The following is a 17,760-nucleotide window of genomic DNA, read 5'->3' as shown; positions in this document are numbered from 1 at the left end:
ATTGCTTTGTGACTTAGCATTTCTTTGGCCTGCCATTGCCTCCGTTTGTAAAGTGGCATTGTCTTACCTCTCTGCGCAAGACTGAAGAACCCCCTTTAACACCTCCCCCACCCCCAAATTAGCAGTATTATTAATAAAACACTGGAAAGCATCCCTTGTCCTAAGAACAAATTCTAAATTGACTTTCTATTGGGAGCATAATCACCACATTGGAGAGGAACTCAAGAGATGATCGACACAATCCCCTAACCTTCTCCTGGAGATGCTGAAGTTCACTTGCATCTTGTCAGAGATGCCCTGCTACTCCAGGGCTCACTTTCTCCTTTATTTCTCTGCTTAACTTTGTACTACTACTCCAGCGGCAATTTTGGTGGTCTGATCATTTGGAAAATAAGGGAAAAAGTAAGTTTTATTTTACTTAAAGAATTAAGTCCAAGTGAATGATCGTTATGCTCTATTCCTCAGTTATATTTAGATGCTATTCCTGAAGAATAGTAGAGCTGCCAAAATCAGTAGGGTTTTTACCAAGCTCTGCTTCAGTAATCCTATCACTTGCGTGAAGAATTCATTATGCTGAAATAAACACATTAGGAACTCCGTGGTCTTCTACATCTCTAATATTTATGAAGTAGTGAGGCTCCCAGCCAGCAATAGGGAAGCAGGTAATTCCCAGCAATCAGTTAAACAGACGCTGGATGATTTGGATTGCAAGATGTAGGTGCTTGATTAGCCCCGTATATGGACATGCACTGTTCTTCCGTCATTCAAAAGTTACCTACTTATGAATATTGAAGTGTTCTGGCTTTGGACATAAGGAACTTACCTTTTAATTGGCCATCAGCTTTGTTTTTAGCTGGGATGTATCTCCAGTGGGATTCAAATGAAATGGGGGAGATCATCAGCCAGTAAGCAGAGAAAAGGGTAAAATGATCATGGATGATTAAGTGGCAGCAGGGAAAGTTAGGGTTAGGCTAGAGGGAGAGAAACAAAAGAAGGAAACTCACAGGAAACCAGCTCCCTTTGCTGCCAGGCTGCCAGGCACACCTCTTTTGAAAGCACCTTTTAATTTCCCTCTTCGGCTTTCAGGTGGGACATATGGACACGTTCAAGCTGACATCTACCAGCTTAGTCACAGACTTGACTCCTCCCTGCCCCTAAACCCTGAGCCAAGCAGAGGGCAGGGCCTTGGATCCTCACTGCTCAGACTTGGCAGGGAAAAAAGACCGTTAAGTGAAGGCTAATTGGAAGCTGCCCCAAACTGCACTCAGTTGGAGCTATTTACAATATCTTTCAAGCAACGACTTACTAGATTATTCAGTTAAGGGCCTGTGGGTAGGGGGAGTCCTCAAGGGGAGGAAATTGACCTGAAGGACCAGCTGGTATGGACGTGGCAGTGGATGCTTTCTTAAACTCCTGAAATGTTAACTCCTGCGTGATCTTCATCCTCGGCACACGGCCTTAAACACTCACCTTTACAGCAAGAGCAGGACACCTCTTCTGGATCATGGTGTCTCTTTATATTCTGATGAAAGCTATGGCCCTCTCCTCAGAAAATCAACTTAGATACACACATTTTTTTCCTCATGTAATTTCAGGAAGCTAAGGAACCCCTGAAAGACCATCCATGGATCTTCTAATTTCGTCAGGTTAAAAAAGTCCTGCTTTAGATGCAGAGATAGGACCGGGAAGTTTTCTAGACTCTAGAGAAATAATAGTGTGGTTACCCAGCATATTTCAGTGAGAGCTCTGTTGAAGTGTGGCTTTTCGAAGTATTTTGTCCTCCATTCTTCCCCTCCTGCTCCATGGTGATCATAGTAAGTTTTATGTATGTGATTGCGTAGTTTAGAGGACACTTTTTTTTTTTTAAATTATTTATTTATTTATTTATTTATTTATGGCTGGTTCTTCGTTTCTGTGCGAGGGCTTTCTCTAGTTGCGGCAAGTGGGGGCCACTCTTCATCGCGGTGCGCGGGCCTCTCACTATCGCGGCCTCTCTTGTTGCGGAGCACAGGCTCCAGACGCGCAGGCTCAGTAGTTGTGGCTCACGGGCCTAGTTGCTCTGCGGCATGTGGGATCTTCCCAGACCAGGGCTCGAACCCGTGTCCCCTGCATTGGCAGGCAGATTCTCAACCACTGCGCCACCAGGGAAGCCCTAGAGGACACTTTTTAAACATTCCATTTAGCTCTCACCACACTCCCATCAGGTAAGTGGGTGTTGTTTTCCCTATCACTAATTGCTTTCTCTGTTCAAAGTCCCAGTTCTTGCCGAGGCTCCATCCCACCTAAGTATGTGCTTGGTTTAGGAAGAGCAAGATGAAGTGGGAGGGGATGGGCCGGTGGGGGGAGCATCTACCAGGGGCACCACTCAGAGAAGTGAAGGTAGAACAGCTGACTTTGCTCAGAGGTGAGGCGCCTTCTCTCCATCAACTTCTGGTATTAAGATGAAGACAGGGGAACTATTTTTTCTTTATCCGTGGTCAGATGTCGCCAAGTCTGATTTTACTGATTTTGAATTTGTGATAACTATTGCAGAGGCGTGGCTGAAGTTTACTTTTGTTTCATTGATGAGACAGACCCATCAAATACATATTGTAAAGATCTAGGCAAACTTTTATAGGAAAACATAGAGTACCTTAGGAAAAAAGTTTATATTCAAGCATTTCAAAGACACCCATTTGTATTTAAATGTCTAAGAAGCAGATCTACTTAATTTTTTTTTAAATTAAAGTGTATCTCATAAGTCACTATTTAGAGGCTATATTTTGTTAGTGTAATTTTAGCTAATTCTAATTATTGTAGGCATGCAAACATAATATTTTTATGTCTTTAAACATAATCCTTATCATTTTGGGCTCTTTTACTAGTTCACATTCTTGCCTGTGTGTATGTGCGTGTGTGTGTGTGTGTGTGTGTGTGTGTGTGTGTATGTACAGTTTTTTCCGTTCTCACTTCATCCCCTGACGTGAAGTAGGGACTTGTCCACAACTATATCCCCACAGCCTAAAACCAGGCCTGGTACAGAGTACATTATTGAATGCATGATTGGATTTGTATTGACTTCAGTTTTGGGGAGGAAAGCCAAAGAAATTTTTTCTTTTCAATTCATCTTTTCCATTTTTCAGTTGTCCTCCTCTTTTTCTGTCTTTATGTTTTGCCTTCTTTTTCTTTTCTCGTCAGAGAGGGAGGATTAGGTTTTCAGAACCTATTATGGACATTTGCCTGACTGCTAAAGATGTGGGAAAGTGTTGCAAAGGACAGCCTGGAGGAGCAGTTTGGGGCTGGGCCTTGGGATGACGGCTGGCTTACTGCCCGTTCCTCTTCAGAGTCAGTTTTAGGTCAGTGGCTCTGCGGTCCTGGGCTGGCTTAGTTGACCATTCCACAAGCAACAGAGGACTTCTGAATAGAAATAATCCTGAAATTTGGCCATTGCTTTTGGTGTACATTCCATCTATTTGGCCATAATTAAGAATCTTTCATATCCAGATGCATATTCGGCCAGTGGAGTATTTTAACAGCTCCATTGAGAAAAGGATGGATGGACATACCTAATCAGGAAGGATTTTATGGTTCTGGAATGCAAGAATTACATTCAGAGCTCACAGAGGATTACTCCTGTGTCTGCCTGTAGAATGTCTGAACAGGCATTTGGGTAGATTATTTTCTACCATTTTATTTCTATTTTATTTAAGAAAGAGGTAGATTAAAGCAAAAAGGCCCCATCATGCGTATCAAATCTGGTCTATAAAACCAACTAACTTTTATTCTCCCTCCCTGTAAGCAAACCCTGGTTGCATAGACATATCAAGTCATGGGATTGTTGAGACACTATTAAGGCTACTCATTCAGGTGTCAATTGGGCCAGGCAGTCCAGGAAAAACTTCCATTTAGGCGTCATCTGAGTTTACCCAGCCTCTTTTCTCCTGTGGCACTGGCTTTAATATTTGTAAATGCTGAATACATGCTTCTTGAAGTGGCCCCAGGAGGCAAGGCTGGGGTGGTAATGATCCCTACATAGGAGAAGGCATCCTACTGGGAGGAGATGGTTTAAAACAGTGGATTGTCACACACCTTGATTTCTCTTCCCGTTGTTGCTTCTGCTGAAGTCATTCTGGGAAAGCCATTGTGACACCGCCTCTCTCTGTGCTCTACTGAGAGTGCTTTGGATAGTTTCAGTTTATCTGTATGAAATTTCAGACTTGGAGATATTAGCCCAGAGAGTCTTCTCTGCTGGTCATGGGTGGGACTTTGAACTCCCAAGTTCCTGATTGATCTTTTTTTATAGTAATGATCACAGGAGTGAGATTCTCTTGGTTGTTTCTGAGGCTGCCCTCCTATGCCCTCAGCCTGTGACCAAAGTATAGTCACCTGGACCAAGCTCTTCTCTGTTTAGGATGAATTAGGCATTTGATTTGCACATGCTCTTAGCTCAACTCCCCAAATTCCTTCAAATTCTCAACCCAGCATATGCTTGTCACTTTTCTAAACCAAATACTTTCTTCTGTCCTTGTCCTGCGAGTCCTAACATTTAGAAACATTTTCACCATCTCAGACTGGCGGTTTGAGATGACCATCCACGTCTGGCACATTGTTGGTATGGGCTCGCACACATGCTGACACACGCTCACCATATAGACACACAGTTGCCATTCTTTAAATGCCTTCCTTCCTCCTGTTTTCTTCACAAAGCATGCCTCTCATCTCTGGAGGTAAGACCTGCCCCATTACACACGAGATGATCGTCACTAACGCGGTGGGTACAGATAGAGACATCTAGCAGGGCGTTAATAAAGGGCCTGGTGAGGACTAGAAGAATGCCGCCCCCAGGTAGTTCTAATAGACTGCCTGCCGCTTGCTGTAACCAGGACTGGAGAGGAGGTGGGAGAGGAATAGGGGAGAGACAGAGCGCCCGTGTGTTAGGTCAGAGGAAAGGAGGGTTCTGTACTTGCTTTCCTTCTTGTCTAGGACATTTTAAACCTTCTTCTGCTTAGGCAGATTCAAGAGCCTTGCCAGGTTTCAATTCCCTTCAAGCTAGGAAGGGTGCATTAAATTTCACCTTCATGCCAAAACAGCCATCTAAATGCCAAACCCATTGAGTTTCTGAGGCTTTCTCTTGGGTGTGTTTCTCTGCCTCTTCCTCTTTGCCTTTGTCAGCATCTCCATCTGTATCTGTGTGGCTTGGCATCGGTGCCTGGATAGCCCCCACTTCTGTGTGTCTTGGTTCCTGCCGAGTCTGCCTTGTGCCTTTCATTACCACGTTAACAAACTCGAGTCGTGCCTGACGAGGACGCCTCATACGTTATGCTAATGATCAAGAGACATGTTAATGATATTTTAGAAGCCTAATTAGTGGAATATATAACTATATGCAATTTGGTAACGGACTGTGACGACAAGTTGTTAAAAGGGGGCTTGACAAATCCAGTTGCGTGTGGCCTCAGACAACAGGAGCTGAGAACGGATGAGTGGAAATCGGATAGGGAGATAGTGGGGACGAGGTGTGTACTGGGGGAGGGAATGCCTGTGGCTGTTTATGTGGAGGTCAGTCTTTTGTACGGATTGATGCTTTCCTATCATCCTTCCACTGTCCTAAAACCACAGGGCGAACTGGATCGGAAGAATTCTTTATGAATGTTTCTTAAGCAATTGCTACTCTTGTTATTGATCATACACATATATCTTTGTTAGGAATGTTAGTTTGATTATGTTATTCTCCGCAATATCCTTACGGAGATAATTTGTAATAGGAAATGTACACACAGAAGGTAGAAGAAAATCAGTTCTTGTAATAGGAAATGTATACACAGAAGATAGAAGATCAGTTCTTGTACCGAAGAGAAATTTTACTGTGTTATAAACCAAGATCATGTAAACTGGGAAATTATCTGTATTGTGTCTATCAACATTTTGATAGTGTTGGTAGAAGTAGTAAAATGAGGAGTGGTGAGTGTAAAATCGTTCAGCTGTTTGAATGTCATTTTCTCTCAATGAAAGAATTGGTTAGAGGCATATATTTCTTCAGCTGGAATCTTCTTTCCTCTAGTGCAATGATTCCCCTTTTGTGGGCCATGGACCCTGGGGGAACCATGAAGTTGTTGAAAAGGTTTGGAAAATCCTTGTGTACACCAAACATTGTCTATAAACAGAACAGTGTCATGCACGTACACACAGATGCACATACAGATATACCTACTGAAATTCTTTAAATGTATGAGATGCTATTGTGGTTAATAAAATGCATATTCACTTAAAAAAGCACTTTTCAGTTTCTGTTGGCTTTTTGTCATGCGTACATTTTCTCCATCTGTAGAAGCTAAAAGTAGAACTACTGTCTCCTAGTGGTCCTTGCAATTTATTTGGCGTGAAAAAGGGAGACTATATAGTCACAAAGGTTGGGAACCTTTGCCTAACCTGTGGTCATCAAAGCTGCTTATAAAAATTTAAGCAAATAACTTTCACTTTTGAAAACCATTTTAATTCTAGAAAATATATTTGTGAAAATTTGTGTAAGTGTTGTCTATTTCTCCAGTGACTTTTATCATAAATTTGGAAATATTTTTCTGTAGGGTAGAAAATTCCCCTTAGTCAGAATTGAATGGTTTTCCTGCAGAATGTGTTATGTCATGACCCACCACACAGACTTTTTTTTTTCATGTATATATCTCTCTCTATATTTTTTAATTGAAGTATAGTTGATTTACAATATCGTGTTAGTTTCAGGTGTACAGCACAGCAATTCAGATATATTGAATATATATGTGTATTATTCTTCATATTCTCTTCCCTTGTAGGTTATTACAAAACATTGAGTATAGTTCTCTGTGCTGTACAGTAAGTCCTTGTTGATTATCTATTTTATATATAGTAGTGTGTATATGTTAATCCCAACCTCCTAATTTATCACTCCCCCACCCCCCTTTTCCTTTTGGTAACCATAAGTTTGTTTTCTATGTCTGGGGTTCCTTAAAAAACTAAAAATAGAGCTACCATATGATCCTGCAATCCTACTCTTATGCATATATCCGGAGAAGACCATAATTTGAAAAGATACATGCATCCCAGTGTTCATTGCAGCAGTATTTACAATAACCAAGACATGGAATCAACTTAATGGTCCATCAACAGATGAATGCATAAAGAAGATGTGGTATATATATATACACAATTAAATATTACTCAGCCATAAAGAAGAATGAAAGAATACCATTTGCAGCCACATGGATGGACCTAGAGATTATCATACTCAGTGAACTAAGCCAGACAAAGACAGATATCATATGATATTGCTTATATGTAGAATCTAAAAAATAAAAGATACAAATGAACTTACTTCCAAAATAGAAAGAGACTCACATAGACTCTTGAGCGCTGCAGCGTACACTTGGCACTAGCTTATGGGAACTTCAGTTCCGGAAACTTGTTCACTTTTATTTTTTGGTTCAGAATGAAAATGCCTAGGAGAGCTAGGCTCGCAGTATCCCACTTCACCACCAGGGAAAGCTTTCAGAAACATACATTCAGTGCAAACACGTCTCAAGTTTGTAGCTTCTTGATAGAAAAAGACAGTTACAGAGACAAAGAAAGTTAGTGTTCTGGGCACCAGTTCTGTACTCTTGAAATGTATTTTCTCAGGTTATGGGCAGTGAGGTGTATTAGTAGTTTTTCCTTGGCTGTTCTTCCCAAGGCAATATGCCCTATTCCTGTTGAGGAAGGTGGAGGGGGATAGATTTCTTTGTTTGGGTTTTTGTTTTTTTTTTAATTAATTAATTAATTAATTTATTTATTTGGCTGTGTTGGGTCTTCGTTTCTGTGCGAGGGCTTTCTCCAGCTGTGGCGAGCGGGGGCCGCTCTTCATCGCGGTGCGCGGGCCTCTCTCACTGTCGCGGCCTCTCCCGTTGTGGAGCACAGGCTCCAGACGCGCAGGCTCAGTAGTTGTGGCTCACGGGCCTAGTTGCTCCGCGGCATGTGGGATCTTCCCAGACCAGGGCTCGAACCCGTGTCCCCTGCATGGCAGGCAGATTCTCAACCACTGCGCCACCAGAGAAGCCCTGGGTTTTATTATTTACTGAGCACCACCTCTGTGTCAGGCACAGTGCTAAGTGCTTTTTATTATTCACTGCCTCAAGCTTCATCACGGGACCTCCCTCTGGGTTGGTACTGGGACATGGGCTTGGGAACAGAATGGCCTCCCACAGTGATGCTTAGCTTAGTTTTCGAGGTTGCTTCCTTTGGCTTGCTCTGTGTTACCTTAAAGGAGATTGATTGTAAAAAGAAAGAAGGAAAAACTTGTATCACTCCACTTATTAAATTGTGGCCTCTTGACATCCAAGACATTTAGTCTTCTGAGTTTAGACACTGCCCATCATTGTGCTTGTGACAAACGCTTGCTGGTGAGAGAGCTTGTCTTTTAAAGGGGACCAGCGGTTGTCTCTTTAGAAATGTGCTAAGACCTACCTGGAATCCCTTTTTGAATGCAGTGAGTCAAAAATGCTGTGTGATTATCATACTAAGTGAAGTGAGCCAGACAGAGAAAGACAAATATCATATTATATCCCTTATACGTGGAATCTAAAAAAATTATACAAGTGAACTTTTTTTTTTTTTTTTTTTACAAAACAGAAGTATACCCACAGACATAGAAAAGAAATTTATGGCTACCAAAGGGGAAAGGGGAGGGGGTGGAAATTAGGAGTTTGGAATTAACATATACGTGTTACTATGTATACAATAGATAATAAGGACCTACTTACCGTATAGCACAAGGAACTATACTCACTATTTTGTAATCACCTATAACGGAAAAGAATCTGAAAAAAATATGTATTAACTGAATCACTGTGCTGTATATCTGAAACCAACACAACGCTGTAAATTAACTATACGTCAATAAAAAAAAAATTGAAATTTAAAAAAAAAATATAAAAAAAGATGCTGTGTGGTTTTGGTGCTCTGAGAAACTTGTGTTCTTTTTTCTCTTGTGTTCTGTCTTCTCTCCCTCTTTGACTGTCCCCAGCATTGAGACTTCAGAGACGTGGATTCCCATCCTTGAGACCCTGATTCACTAACTATGTAAGGTTCCAGTACTCACGCAGCCTGTACGTTCCACCACTTCAGCATCCCCAAGTTTCAGATGAGCATCATCTGCACTTCTTCATTCTCTATTTCCTCTACATTTTTGTTGATGAAACACTGGAGGAAGATTATGTATGAAGTCAGGATTCTGTTATTACATCTGATGTTTGTTTCCAGTTAAAAATGAGAACTAATTTTGGGGAGGGAGACGGAAAGGGAAGAAGTTTATAAGTGAGCCAGTGGAAAAAGCACATTCATTATCAGTGTCTTTCTCACTGAGTCGTTTGAAGCTGGGAAAATTAGCAGCCGCTTTGAAGCTCAGAAGATCTTTCATCTTTGTGTGTGTGTGTGTGTGTGTTAATATTAAGTTGAGATTCTTTTTCTTGCCACTTATTTGGTTTTTCTGCTAATAATGAAATTATAATGAGATCCCTGATGGGATTAAAAAAAAAAAAAAAGAAAAAACACCTCACATGAATTATCCCGTTTCCCCCTCACCCTCCTTGTGCCTTTCTGTAAAATCTATTCTGCATAATAGGTCTTTGTCTCTGGATTTGAGACAGAATTGAAGGAGGCCAGGAGTTGGAAGTGCCCCCATTGTTCTTTTGGGTACCAGGATACAAACTTCTGTTGGGCAGGGAATGCTCTCTTTTCCTCCACCTCCTAGCCCTGTTCCTCCCTGGACCCTGTCACCCCCATCCTCAAACCGTTCCTCCCCCACCAGCCCCAAGTTTGGATGGGGAGGGGGTGAAGGCAAGTATTGGATGTTTTTGCAGGCTGAATGTTCGGTTTATTTGAGGGTTAATACTCCCTTTCCCCTTTTTAACTTTAAGCGTTCATGACTTGGTCTTGTACAAAGAGACCAAGCATCTGTCTAGATTGGCAGAAGTAGGGTGTTTTGAAACCCTGGGGAAACCTTGCTCAGGATGGTAACATTTCTAGCGGCAGGTTTTCCTCCCATCTCCGATTCTTTTCCCTTTGTCCTTTATCAGTAGGGCTTTGGCAAATGCCATTGATGAAAGAGGGCTCATTGCCCCGGCTGAGCATTCCTTGTCCAGGCCTGGGTTTCTCCACGTGGGTGAGTTGATGGAATCCTTGGTAGAATGAATCTCTATATAGACTGTTCAAGACAGACACACACTTTTCTAATTTCAGAATTTTTCTCTGTAGGAAAGGCAATGTGGTGGTCGATTCCAGTGAACAGTTTTAAGTCTTGGCGACTCTCAATTTCGGAAAATTCTTCCTTAATTCTGCTTCAGTGTTTCGTCTGAAGTCATAGATAGCCAGCTGCTGTGTGTGGGTCTTAGTACTCTAGAAAAATGAGGTGTAAAAAATGGGTGAGATGAGTATGCCTTGTCTCTCTCTGTGGCTTGGTCAAAGGCTATTTCCTGAATATATCCCATGTTTAGGTTTTTTTCTGATCAACGCTAATGACCAGTTTCAGGACATCACTCCCACTCATGTCTGTAGGTTCCCCCTCTCTTTCTTCCTTCTCACCATTAAACAGGTAAAATAAAGCTCAGGAATCTTTACAGTTGGTGATTTTATATCATAGATCAAAGATCAAAGCAGAGGAATACACAGCAACCGTAAAATTAACTGCTTTTTCAATTTTACAATGCTTTCAGTGATAGAGAATCTTATAAATTTAATATTAATTAAACACTTAGCTTTTAACCTCCTCCTGCATCTACTTTTGGCTGGTGGCTGGGAAAAATTAATTGGGCATCTTAAATCTTGTGTTACTAACGCCTTGACAGGAGGGGTTTCAAAAGCACTTATAACTTCAGCAAAATGCACTTTGGAGCATTTGTCCTTCCACTCACCTAATTGAAAATGCCTTTTTTTTTCCCTTAAGGTAAAATGAACCATTTGCTAATTTTCTTTTTTAAGGAAGTATAACTTACAGTCCCCTTTCATAGCCTGAGCTTTAACTCAGTCTCTTGGCACATTTAATACTTCACAAAATGGAAGCCGTTGAACTTCCATTATTATAAATGTCCTATTGATTTTGGAATGCGCTGGACACATGTGTGGCTTGGCCTGATCATTGTGTCACCTACAGCCTCTGTGTGTTCAATTCAGGGAGAGTTGCCTCCTGCGTAAGTGAGCATGGCTCACCTCGGCAATGGTGAGCCCACGTGGTGACCCAGATGGGACCCAAGAATGAACCCTCAGTAACAGGACAGGAGAGTCAGAATAGCAGCGAAAGGCAATAATGTTCCACCTGAAGGAAGTTCCAAGAGATTGGAAGCCAATATGATGGACAAGATGTTTCGGGGAAGCTCGACTTGGTTGTTCACGTTTTCTGAGCTACCGAAGAGACTGAACGTGGCCTTTGGTTGAGGGATGGGCGTCGCTCTCTCTTTAAAAGCCAGGCAAGCATCCATGTCTGTGCTTCAGAAATGGTTCAGTAGAAATAATAATTAATAATACCAATCCATTCAATTTCTATAGTATTTTTTCTCCAGTGAGCATCGAGCACTTTCATCCATGTAATCTCATTTTTTTCTCACATATCATGGCGAAGTACTTAGTGGTGGGCAAGATCAGGCCTCTGAGTTTAACCAAGCTGGTTTCCTACTGGGGCCATGCGTTTGAAACTGACAGCTGGGAGTTACAGCAAGTAGAGCATAGGCCCCAAGAAAGCATCTTTCTGTACCTGTTTTAGATCCAGGTGACTGAGAAGTAGTACCTCGATTGTTTGGGGGATGTCTGTTCTTGGCACAGTGCGCAGTGGAATTCTCCTGGGTTATGTGTACTTCACTTCGAAAAAACTCATAGAAAACTAAATTTAGAGAAGAAAAATTAAAGGAGTCGTTATTCATTTTACAAGAATGTTTTAAAAAGTCTACTCTAAAATCGTTTACTACAGGTTTGCTTTAAATGGCTAAGTCTTCTAGTCCTATAGTCTTCTAATAAGACTATAAATCAGTTTACGACTGGTCCTCCTGGAGCGTCTCTTTTGGGTAAGTTAAGGGATATAGACTCGCAACACAACAGTCTCTTATCTTCTGCACTGGGCCGCAATGGTCCTCGCTGTTCAAGTCCCCAACAGTCACCTTGACAATCTCTGATAGCAGTAGGGAATGTTTAATCCAACTATGAAATAATAAATTAGCTGTGGAGTCACCATTAGAACTGAGATTCCTAGCTTTATGCACCTGGCTGGTTTGTACTCCCTGTGAAACCATCACTGTTCCTTCTCATTGCAGCTGAGCTTTCTGAACCTTTTAAGAACTGAGCTGATGGGATGTGGGATTTGATAGCCGATAAATTAAGGATATTGGTAAATTTAACGACTCTATTAGAAGATGGTATTTCCAGAATCAGTAGCAACATTTCCTTGTGTGTTGTGAGTGTATCTGCAGCAATCCTTTATATATGTATCTCTCTGTTTTTCTGTCTATCTAGATCTATATGATATGTGAGGTGCTATAAAATTTTTAGTGCCTTAGTTTGGGTTGACTGCCTTATTACTCACGAGTGAGCTATACAGGTCTTCCTTAACAAGTGGCAATAAAGGCTTTACAGCACCCCTTACGCCGTCACATATTTTTGTTTAGGCCACATATTGTCTTTTTCTTTTTAAGTCTCCCTTTGCTCTTGTCCCTCTCAAGTACCTTTGTTGCCATGACAACAATTCCATCGTTGCTTAGGGTGGAGCAGACTGACATCCTCCTGCAAGCTTCTTGAAGTCAGTGCTTGTTTGGGCTGACCTCCAATTCTCAGCCAGGGCCAGGGCTGGGGCCCTTACCCTGGTCATCTGTGGCACTTGTTTCTCTTTACTATCTGTAGCTCTGCTTATTTGACTGCTTGTGGCTGTTCCTACATTAATCATTTTCCATGTCTCCGTGGACCTGTCCTCTAAGGAATGTTGAGAAGCTGACACTCGTGATCTAAAAATCGAAAAAGAGAAAGTTAACGTTAAGCGTTTTGAGTTAAATATGGAGCTGTGTAAGTGGTTGGCTACTTAGGAAATACTGAGACCAGACAGAAGGGGGAAGGGAGCCCTCTGCATATCAAAATGCTCTTTAGAGTTCCCTCCCAGGCACAGTTTCTGCAGGTTACCATATGCATTTTTAGGTCTTCTCTCTGTGTCTCTAAGGTTTTCCCCTTCTAGCAGACTTTCCCTTTTCTTGACTCGCAGACTGTTAGTGTTGGAGAGGAGTCATAGAATTGAGTTCAACCCACTCATTGCATTTTCAGGGAAACTGAGATGCAAAAGGTCATGCATGTGGCTTGTTGAGGTCATTCGGCCTGTAGCGGCACAAATGGGATGAAAACCCACGTCTCCTGGTTCCTAGCTGGACTTCAGCTTTGCCACGATTACTTGATTCTTTAAAACAGAAATTATTCAAAAGGTTTTACTGTCAGGCCAATTTCCCATCAAGCCACCTCAGCATTTCTGTTAAATGTGGGTGTAGCGGTAGTAGAGAGATCGTTTGGCAAAAGTAGACAGGTTGTGAGGCTATGCCTCCAAATTTCTCAATTATTTTTCCAACTAGAAGGCTGGCTTGCCAACTCCTTGATAAAAGGTAGTAGTTCCTGTAATCTGTTATCTCAACCACATTTGGGATGCTTGTATGTATGACTCCATCTATTTATATATTTTATATGGGCAATATTTTGACTGTTTCTTTTTTGAAAGACAGTGTGAATGAGTATGCCAAAAATCACAGATGATATGAAAAACGCTATCAATAAAAAAAACCCCACTTTTTCAGGAAGGTGAATAAAACAACCCTAAAACAATGTGAAATTAGTCCTAATGTCCTTTTGTGAAGTCATTAGAAAAGCTAGTGCTCGTGATCACTGTGGGGATGCTTTTGGATGTTAGTGATTCTGATTAGGGAAAAGAATTTAGATCTGAGAGTCTTTTGGCATAGAAAGAAAGATTTGTTTAATCTATTCTTGGTGACGTGAAAAAGAATCCTGGGCTTCCCTGGTGGCTCAGTGGTTAAGAATCCTCCTGCCAATGCAGGGGACACAGGTTTGGGCCCTGGTCCGGGAAGATCCCACATGCCGCGGAGCAACTAAGCCCGTGTGCCACAACTACTGAGCCTGTGCTCTAGAGCCCGCGAGCCACAACTACTGAGTCCACATGCCGCAACTACTGAAGCCCGCGTGCTCTAGGGCCCACGTGCTGCAACTACTGAGCCTGCCTGCTGCAACTACTGAAGCCTGCGTGCTTAGAGCCTGTGCTCCGCAACAAGAGAAGCCACCGCAATGAGAAGCATGCACACCACAACGATGAGTAGCCCCCGCTAGCCGCAACTAGAGAAAGCCCACACACAGCAACGAAGACCCAATGCAGCCCAAAATAAATAAATAAATAAATAAATAATAATAAAAAAAAAGAATCCTGCATATATTTTCCTTTTCTGAGTTTCTTAAGTCTGAGCGAGGAATTTTATATGCCTGGGTATTGGGGCATTTTAGGAGAAAGGTCATGGTCTCCTTTAGATCTTCAGCTGGGCTTTCTGACCTTAGGCATGGTGCTCATTGTAATGAACTGTAATATCCCATTTGATATCATTTTTCTGTTTCTCAATAATAAGAAGAGAAAGCAGATGAAACGCGATCATCTGTGTAAAGTACATTGAATGATCCTGAAAGAGCTATTATTTTCATTTAACAGATGAGGAAACTGAGCCCTAGAGAGATTAAATAAACTGTCCAATCTCCTATGACTAGTTAAGTGACAAAACTCAGGTTTCTCTGATTTCAAAGCCTACATTCTTTCCTCTTGATCACATTGCCCCCACAAGATACTTGGCAGTTACTCTCTCGCACAATCTTTGTATCTTTGCTTTTACCATGTACTGAATTCCGACCCTCCACAACTCATAGTAAAACAAGAATGGCAGGCACTTGACATCATCACACAAAAGCCTGAGAGTCCGCAAGTCTCACCTTCCTATGAAGGTATCTTGTCCGCTCTGGCAGGTTTCCAGGTAGTTTGATGTCACTGACAGAGTAGGTTATGAAATAGCAGCACTATGGGCTACATAAGGGAGATACAGGGACCTGGCAGAAATTGGGGGGTGGGGAGGGAAGAAAGGAAGAAGCAATATGTTAAACACAGAGTTGCTTATTCTTTTTCTTCCAGGTTAATGTACATAACTGTTACCACCCTTTTTTTTTTTTTTTTTTTTTTTAAGACACCTTTTAAAAGCCTCCATCTGGCTTAAGTGCTAGATGAAAGTTCTGGTTAAAATAAAACAGATAGTTTCATAGACACAGTGAGCGAGAGAATTTTTTTTTCTACAATGTTCAGAGTACTTTATGAACAAACTTAAATGTCTTTGGAGGTAAACAACATAGAGAAGCTAGAAACTATAGCTCTCAGATTCATGTAATAAAATCATGGGGGTGGAGGAGGGGGACAAAAAATTAAGTAAAAGTGGAAAGTAAACGTCATCACTCTGTGTTGACCCTTTTAGTGCGATAAGGTGCAAAGCATAAATATTCCACACGGAGAGTGACAAGTCCACTTACTTAATTCATTATTTATTTTACTTATTGGAGAAGCTGCTTAGCCTCTGGGCGTATTTACAAGTGTGATAGAAAAAAGACAGTCCCTGCCATTACTGTTTACAGTCCACAATAGATAATATATAAACAGGACATATTGTTTTTGCAGACAGACACTTGCATCAGATACACTTTGAACACACAAGAGGAAAGCAATTAAGATGCATATAAAACCACTAAGATAAATCAGCATTCGTAGCAAGTGAGGGAAAAATAATACAAATCAAGGAATCGGAAACGGGTTTGATTCCACATTTGACTATTCTCACAGTTCAAATCATGATTTTGGAAGCCACCGTAGCTGCAGCAGAGTCAGGAACTGGGCGAGCAGTGTTGTGACTTGCTTGTTCCGTAAGCCGAGCCTGGGCAACACTCAGTAACCCCCCTCACCTTCACGGGCCATCAGCCAGGGAGAGGCAAATTAGAAAAGCGGCATAAGCCACAAATCACAGGCTGTTGTGAGATTCAGTCTGACCCTTAGCATCATTTTATCTGAGTCCTCTTGGATTTAATGTGATTCCCTTCACACCACCCCTCTCTCTGGACAAATACTAGCATTGTTATTGTTATCATCATGATTACTTGGGGCTGACCTAACACCCTTCTGCCCTGAAGCCCTAGGACCTGGCCACGGCCTCGGCATCAATAGCCCTGGCAGCACCTCATTGACGTGGCTGAACTAGAGTTGAAGTTACAAAGAAGGGAAGTATCCTTTAGTGCCCCCACTGCCCTCAACCCCTTCATCTTCATTATGCTTTTTCCCTCCCCCTGTGATGCTGCCCGTTCTCCCAAGGAATTAAAATCTCAGATATCCTGATTTCAGAGGGAGGTAGGGAAGAAGTCAGGCTCCGCATTGAGAGAGGTGAGACCTGGTGTACCTGTCCTCAGGCTCACAGCGCAGCTTCTCTCCTGCTGCACCCGGGCGGGGGAGAAAAGCCAAACTCTATGAACTTGAGTGTATGGGTTTTCATAATCCATGAATAATTTTAGGAATTAGAGATGTCCGTTAGTATAGAATAGGCAGAATGCCCACTATGGATTTGACACTGCTCAAGCCCTGTGTTTGGGCTTTTTCTCAACCTCCTGCTTTATATCAACCACTCCAACACACTTATGACGAGGCCTGTCTAATGACTGAATAGACTGGGGAGAATCAGCGCCCTGGAAGCGTTAGATACACATGGTATGTATGATCCAGAGAACATGTAACCGTGGACTCACTGGTGCTCTCCACAAGCTTGGAGGTGGTGGAAAGGTAGAGATGGAAGCACAAAATGATGTTATTCGGGTGACTCTGAGAATAACCTAAAAAGTGGGCAATTGATTTTATGGTGCTTGGACCCTCAATCTGCTCATATAGGGTTAAGAACTAGAAGCAACCTTAGAAATCCGCAACCGATTTGTTTTACAGAGAAGAAAACCCAGAGTGGATTCATACAATTAGTTGGTGGCATAGCTGGGACTCAGAATCAGTTTTCCTGTTATCACACTGTGCTACACTCTCCATGTAGAATGTCCTCAAACGAATGGTGTTGACTGACTTTTTCTTGTTTTTCAGAGCCATGTTTCTCTGTCTCTCTGTCTCTCTCTTTATATTATTAATAATCACATCATTTTCTATTACTAGTGTTTTCATTGCCAGGTCCATTTTGCTATTATTCAAGGGTCCCAACGTGGATTGTGTCTTGGATCTGGTAGAATTTGAATTGAATTGATGGAGGACATCATCACGTAGTAGGTAAGAGGCTGGCTCTGGACTCTGGCTGCCAGGGTTTGAATCCCAGCTCTGCCATTATATGCTAGGTGACTTGGACATATTACTTAACCTCTCTTTGCTTCAGCATCCTAATCTATCTAATGGGAAGAATAACAGTGGTATCTGCTTCATAGATATCTTTCTCATAGTTAATACACGTAAAGCCATTGAAACAGCTTCTGGCACACGTTAAGCCTCATAGAATATTTTTGTTGCTGTTATTTGTTTTCTTCATCCTCCAGCAGTGGCCTTGAGCTATCTAAAAGGTTATGTAGTTTAACCTGCCATTTAACTGAGGAAGGAACCTGTTTGTAACGGTCCTGGAGAACGGTTACCCAGCTCTCTGTAGCACTGCCTCTCTGAAGGCCAGCTCACCACCACCTGTAGTACTCATCCTT

The 17,760-nt window shown here is 41.9% G+C and overlaps 1 protein-coding gene and 1 long non-coding RNA gene across 5 annotated transcripts in view; both read left to right on the top strand.

Moving 5' to 3' along the window:
* The window catches only part of PBX1 (PBX homeobox 1), a 318,615-nt gene that overhangs the window by 51,829 nt on the left and 249,026 nt on the right, over positions 1-17,760 (top strand). The window lies entirely within an intron of this gene.
* On the top strand, positions 1,910-15,214 carry LOC309639730. Its single transcript, XR_014251821.1, has 2 exons — positions 1,910-7,731; positions 8,044-15,214. It is a non-coding gene; the product is annotated as an uncharacterized lncRNA (long non-coding RNA).

The sequence above is a fragment of the Balaenoptera physalus genome, assembly GCF_965194825.1.
Source record: "Balaenoptera physalus genome assembly, chromosome: 1".
NCBI classification, from domain to species: domain Eukaryota; kingdom Metazoa; phylum Chordata; class Mammalia; order Artiodactyla; family Balaenopteridae; genus Balaenoptera; species Balaenoptera physalus.
The sequence above is the reverse complement of the archived record's forward strand: the minus strand, read 5'-3'. Positions and strand labels throughout refer to the sequence as shown.